We start from the raw sequence: 7,277 nt of genomic DNA, 5'->3' as shown, positions 1-7,277 counted from the left end.
AACACTTCTGGTAGCTGGGGGAAGAAATGTTGTTTCTGAAGGGGATCTGAGCAGGACATCACAGTGTCCACTCCATGTATGTCAGATTATCTGGCCCCCTATCCCATTTTCTCTGCTGAACAACTGTGGCCTTGAATAGATCTCTTAATCTCCATAACCTTCAAGTTTCCTTAAGTTAAAAAAAAAGGTGAAAACCAACATATGCCCATTTTAGAAAAGCAAGCAAAATACACTCAAGTAAAAAAGTAGTCACTTATAGGTCCACCACTCAGAAATAGACATTTCCACCCTGCAATGTGTTTCCCAACTTTTTGCTCCATATTTTTAACAGAGTTGTAACTGCACAATGTTCAATTTTGTATTCTTGTTTTCATTTAACATTATATATGAGTGTTATCACAAACTCTTTGTAAACATTAATTTCTAAATTATTGTTTCCAGTTGTAAGCATAATAACTATTCATAATAACAATTTTTAGAAAAAGCACCCACATCTCTCCCTTTAGAAATAACAGTAATTAGAAAGAAATAAGAGTGCAGCATGAACATGGGGAAGCAAAGGAAGGCAAGAAAGTACATGACCGTGAAGTAAATGCTTAGTCTCAGATATCAGAGGCTTCAACAGAAAGATAGATTAAAACCTAAAGAGAAAGAAGAGAAAGGTTCCAGTGCACTCAAGGAAAGAGAAGTTGCCCAACACCATCCTGCGTATTCTTTTAATATGACATAGCTGGGCCCATCTTATGACATTCTGGTTGATATCAACTTTATCAACTTGTCTATTAAAGGCAAACTTGACTTAGTACAGTCAAAGATGGACTGCCTGTATGCCAAATGTATAACTGACTGTTTAATGGCTGAAGTTGAGAATTTGGGTCAAGAGTATCCGGTGGCTCTAAGGATTCCTGAGAAGCCTAGGTTTGAATGATTACCATGCACAAAGGAACCCATGAAGATAGCTACTTAATATAGAGAGTAACTCAGCACAACCGTTACATTGTGGCCACAGTTGATTGGTGGAGGGAGCTTAAAGGAAGGATATGGAAGATCCCTGGAGTTCCCATTATATACATTTCTTTTTTATTTTTTTAAAGTTTTTAAAATTTATTTTGAGATAGTGTGTGCACGAGTGGGGGAGGGGCAGAAAGAGAGCAGAGAGAGAGTCCCAAGCAGGCTCTGCACTGCCAGCATGGAGCCCCATGGGGGGATCAAACTCCTGAACTGTAAGATCATGATCTGAGCTGAAGTCAGACGCTTAACCCACTGAGCCATCCAGGTGCCCCGCATCACGTACATTTCTAACCATAGGTACAACACTGAGTGGATGCCAGATGATTATGGAGCCCCTCAGTTCCAATTCTTTTTTTTTAAATTTTTTTTAGTGTTTATTTATTTTTGAGAGAGAGAGTGTGTGTGAGCAGTGGAGGGGCAGAGAGAGAGGGAGACACAGAATCTGAAGCAGGCTCCAGGCTCAGAGCTGTCAGCACAGAGCCCATTGTGGGGCTCAAACTCATGAACTGTGAGATCACGATCTAAGCCGAAGTTGGACACTTAACCGACTGAGCCACCCAGATGTGCCCCTTGCCGCCCCCCCAAGCTCAGTTCCGATTCTTAAGAGTTCCTCTGCCTTCCTTTACCAACTTTTTCTGTCCCCAGTTCATATAGCACTATGTTATAGAATGAATTATTCTATTTACCCATGTGCTCTCTTATAAGCTGAGTATGATTAAATATACTCACTTTTTGTTGTTTTTAAATCGATATCTTGTGGTGTTTTTTTTTTGTTTGTTTTAGAGAGAGAGTGCAGGAGCAGGGGAGGTGAAGAGGGAGGAAAAGAGAATCTTAAGCAGGCTCCATGCACAACACTGAGCCTGATGTGGGGCTCTATCCTACAACCCTGGGATCATGACCTGAACTAAAATCAAGAGTCAACCAAATGAGCCACCCAGACACCCTGAAATAGATATTTTGTATCATTTTGAATTTAGTTGCATCTTTTTATACATCAGATAATTGTTCACATAAAAATAAAAAAGAATCATAATTAAGTTTTTGTTACATAACTCCTTTTTTTTGTGTTTGTGTGGTTAGAAATAATATTGGGGAATTTTTTCTACATTTTCCTATTTGGAGGATGTCTAACACCAATATCCAATTCTTCAGACATCAATCGGGTGTCCTACAATTCAACACAATTCTGATCCCCTCTGTCTCCAGGGTCAGCATCAGACTCCACAGGAGTTCAGCCCACAGGACCACCCGCAGCCCAGAGGCCAAATGGCCACCCATACTTCTAACCAAATGTCCATAAAACAAGCGTTCTCACAACCCCCTCTCCAGGTTGGATAATTTGCTAGAATGGGTCACAGAACACAGGAAGACACTTTACTTAAACCAGTTTATTCTAAAGGATACAAATGAACAGCCAGATGAGGAGGTGCATAGGACAATGTTTGAAGGATGCTGAGTTCAGGAGATTCTGTCCCAGTAAAGATGGGGTGTACCACCGTCCCAGCACATGAATGTGTTTTCCAATTCAGAAGCTCATCACATCTCATTGTTCATGAGTTTTTATAGAGATCAGTTTGCAGCCCCACCCCCCCCTTCCAATAAACTCAAGTGTAACCAAAGGGGCTCCTAATGAATAACAAAAGACAGTCCTATCATTGGGGAAATTCCAAAGGATTTTAGAAGCTCTGTACCAGGAACTGGGGACAAAGACCAAATATATTTCTTATTACACCATACTTTTAAATCTGTTTTTTTGTTCATCTTGAACATCCCTACTACCTATTGTATATTTGTCTCCACCATCTTTTCAATACCTGCATCGTATTCTACTGCACCTATATAAAGCATAACTTAACAAATCTCCTTTTTGAATATTTTTTCTAATATAAATAATCTCCTGAAGAAGATTTTTACATGTAGATCTTTGTGTTCATCTTTAATCATTCCCTTGGTATAAAAATCTTGGGAGTAAAATGATCAGGCAAAGCCTATGAACATTAAGTTATTTGATATATATTGCCAAATTACCTTCTCGACAAGCTGGATTCATTGACTCCCTGTTAGAAGTGCATGCAGACACTCTGTGGGCAATTGTAATGCACTCATCAGGTTGGTCCTAGAGATGCAGATTGTGGTGCCTGCCCATGCCTGGAGTCCCTTATAAGGGAGACTGCTCACCCATAGTCTGTTTTGGAGATACAACCTGCATAACTGTGTTTCTATAATGTAATAACCCACCCTCCCTGGCGACTGCTCACCCACAGCAGGCAATCCACAGGCTTATCAGCAGCCTACCGGAAGGCCTGGGGCTTAGAGGCTCATGCCTAGTAGGGTGATGGCTATTTGCTCAACTGGTCAACTTCTTTCTTTTAGAAGTGCTAGATGGAAACAGAGATTCCGTCATTTACCAACGACAGCTAAAGTATAAATGAAAGATGCAATAGTGTCATCAGGGGCCAAGGCAAGTTAAAGTCATAAAAGGAATAAAAAAAACATGAATAACATAAATAAACAGGAACTATGACACATAGCAGAAGCTGTGAGCTGGGGAGAAGAGATTCCAGGTGACAGACGAGGAAGTTGCTCTTGTTGAGGAACTTGGGAATGGAACAAAGGAGGGGAGAGTAGCAAGAACTCATAAGTGACACAACCATACAGTGAAGATCCTTGACCTCATCCTCTTAAAGCCCCAGAAACTTGGAACCAATTCCTGTTCTCCTGGGGCCTGGCCAAATCCCAGCTCCTGGTATGTGCTTATCATATCATACCTGTTGTCCCAAGGACATTTTTGGATAGCTCCTCTGTCACTACTGGCTTGAGCTTATCTTAGAGCCCAGAGAGCCTAAGATAGCATGAATGATTCATAGACATCATTATTTTCTTACCTATAACTCTCTTAGCGTTCCTCAGTTGCCTGCTTTTTGTCATTATTATTGACCATTATAAATGAGGCTATGGTAAACATTTTTGTGCATGGAACTGAGTGCATGCATGCGTGTGTGTGTGTGTGTGTGTGTGTGTGTAGCATCCTTCCCTTCATCAAGTTTACCACATCAAGAAAGTCTTCATTAAAAGGCAAAAACACTGATTTTCTTTATCAATAAAACAAGAGTTATTGTGAGACATTGGGAAAATTGGATGTGTCCATCTCTAAAGCCTCTCAAATTTCTTACAGATCTGTTCTCTTCAGTTCTCTTCCAGAAGCTTGCAGGTCTCAAGTATTGTCATACAATCTCCTGCTGAGCCAAGAAAAAAAAGGAACCCCATCTCAGACACAACATTGTTCTGGACCATGTTGCACGATGATTTCCCTATCTCAGTCCACAAGTGTATTCTCCTATCATCAAATAGCTTCTCAACTTTACCAGTTAAATAACTTCCCTGGTTGGAATGGAACAGAATTGGGCAGAAGACTTTACTGTATTTACATGTATATGCATCTGTAGATCTTCATATAGTCCTATACCTATGTCTATGTCTGTGAATGTGTATGTAATTAAAGAAGTGGATATTTCACATTTGTAAAAAGGGAGAGAGAGGGGTGGCTGAGTGTCTCAGTTGGTTAAGCATTGGATTCTTGATTTCAGCTCAGGTCATGATATCATGATTTGTAGGATCAAGCTCTGCATCAGGCTCCCTGCTGACAGTGAAGAGCTTGAATGGAATTCTCTCTCCTATTGTCTCTCTGCTCCTCCCCTGCTTGCTCTCGAAAGAAAGAAAGAAAGAAAGAAAGAAAGAAAGAAAGAAAGAAATAGAAATAATGGATTTTAGAGTAAAAATGATAAAATTGGCAAAATTAAAAAATAAATAAATTGAAAAGGGAGAGAGAAAGAGAGAGAGAGAGAGAGAATAAATACTTATTTATTTATTTTCAGAGAGAGAGAGAGAGAGTGAGCAGAGGAGGGGCAGAGAGAGAGGAGAGAGTTCCGAGCAGGCTCTGCAATGTTAGCACAGAGCCTGATATAGGGCTTGAACTCACAAATTGTGAGATTATGACCTGAGTTGAAACCAAGAATTGGATGCTCAACTGACAGAGCCAGTCAGGAGCCCCAGGAGAGAGAGAGAATAAAGAAGGAAGGAAGCAAAGAAACAAGGAAGGAAGGAAGAATACAGAGATGCCCGGGTCTGTTGGTTCTTGGGATCTCAATGACCATCCTGAGCCCCTCTAAATTACAATGATAAATTTCGACAAGTTTTCTACCTCTGAAAGGATCAAAGGAGCCTAATTTATGGCATGGCAGTGAACAAACTGCTCCTAGAGAGTCTGTTTGCGTGATGCTCCCTATTTGCATATAATGTGTTCCTGTTGTTCTCTGAGAGTGTAACAACTCTTTTCTTACATTGTTCCTTTCCTAGAGATTGAAAAATCATAAGGTCTCCAACTACATTTGCTTTTTATATGTAATCTTTTCATAATAGTCTCCAATATTGTTCTTTTCCTTCATAATTGAACAAAGAATCAATCAGATTAAGTATAATTGGTTTCTGACTGAAGATTAGGATTCAGTACTTTTGTATCTTGCAACGATTTGTATCTTTACGTTGAATCTGTTAAATTTAGGAAGCCAGAAATTATGATTTTTCCATAGTCTGCCAGGTTTAGAACAGAAGAGTCCAAGTACAATAAAACTGCCCCGCAAAATTCACCACTACCTAGAGATGCCAACACGTCAGAAGTTGAACGGGTAGGTGGTACCACAGGACACATCATCTCAGAGTGTTTGTTCACCAGCTGACATGCAGAAATTAAAAAACTCTGAGTCCTACAAGCTATTTAGGGTGTTGATGTCTGTGTGGATTGTATGAAATTAGATTGCATACCAGTTAGGGACAGAGAGCAATGGCCTCTTAATAACTGATACTTGTATTCAGCGTGTTTTGGGTTAGACTTTTTTAGGTCTTAAAAAAAATCTAAGAGAGCCAGGAAATTGATATATTTATTTATATATAATATATATACCTTTGGTTTTCAAAAAATACCAAAAAACAAAAACCCTTCTTACCTGTTGGGATGAGCACTGGGTGTTGTATGGAAACAAATTTGACAATAAATTATATTTAATTTTTAAAAACCCTTCTTTGTAAAAAAGTAAATGCCTCTTGGGGTGCCTGGTGGCTTAGTCAATTAAGTGTCCAACTCTTGGTTTCAGCTCAGGTCATGATCTTGCAGTTTGTGGGATCTAGTCCTACGCTGGGCTCTTCACTGACAGACAACATGGAGCCTGCTTGGGATTCTCTCTCTCCCTCCCCTTCCCCTGCTCATGCTCTCTCTCTTTCAAAATAAATAAAAAAACCTTAAAATATATATTAAAAAAAGTAAATTCCTCTCAGAGTGCTCTATGTTAAAAAACATACAAGCGCAAAGTACAAATTAAATGTTCTTTCCTGCCTGCCACCCTCTGTAAATCTTTTCAAGGCTACCAGTTCATAAATCCTTTGTTGTGCAGGTCTGTCCCTCATTCACAGCATCTACTCTGGGACATTTGCACAGTTTCTTCTTGCCTCTTCTGTTTAAGCCTTGTTATAATTTCTCCAAAAAGAGGTGTTAATGGTTTGCACCCTTGATGCCACCCTAGAAGAACTGCCTGCCTTACTTCCTCTGTACAGAGGAAGTACAGACTTCCTCTGTCTCCCAAGCAGAGGTCCCCACCATATCATACCATTTCTCTGCTAAACGGTCCTTGTGACTTCTGGAAAACAAAGACACAAACATCTCTGTTGATGCCATTAGCTCCTATCTCAGTCACTTCCTCCTGGTGTGGGGCCCCTCAAAGATGATGCATTCATTTTTATAAAGCATCAGACATTTTCCCTTGAGGCATTTTTGAGAACCACTAAGGAAAACAGTTTCTGCTGCAAATACTGCAGTATGGACCTCCCCGAGCTGCTCATTCTCTCCAAGCAGGAGGCAGGCGTGGCAGCAGAGAGTAGGTCAAATAGTTTGCTCATCAGCTGATCAACAGTAGCAAAAGTGGGTCCACAATAGAGCTTCATGTCTTAGTCTGGTGACTTGCATGGGTTTATTTTGTCACTGTGGTATCTGCATTTTATTATAAGCCCTACTTATTATAATTCTCCACTGAGTGGAGAATCTTGAGATATTTTTTGTATTATGTGACGCAGAAAGGATTCGCTTCTCTGTGTTTAATGGAGGCAAAGAGGAGCGAATTGCTCTTGGTGGCTGACAATGATCATAGCAAAAGAAGGATTTGGTTTGCGAATAAAGATGGACAAGATTCTGTAAGACAGAGTTGTCTGAAATGTAT

At 40.1% G+C, this 7,277-nt stretch overlaps 1 pseudogene; it reads left to right on the top strand.

Moving 5' to 3' along the window:
* The first annotated feature begins 483 nt into the window (after positions 1-483).
* On the top strand, positions 484-2,013 carry LOC132666405 (rRNA-processing protein FCF1 homolog; annotated as a pseudogene).
* The last annotated feature ends 5,264 nt before the right edge of the window (positions 2,014-7,277 follow it).

This window comes from Panthera onca, chromosome B2, assembly GCF_046562875.1.
Source record: "Panthera onca isolate mPanOnc1 chromosome B2, mPanOnc1 haplotype 2, whole genome shotgun sequence".
Lineage (NCBI taxonomy): Eukaryota > Metazoa > Chordata > Mammalia > Carnivora > Felidae > Panthera > Panthera onca.
Note: the sequence above shows the minus strand (reverse complement) of the source record. Positions and strands in the feature narration are given on the sequence as shown.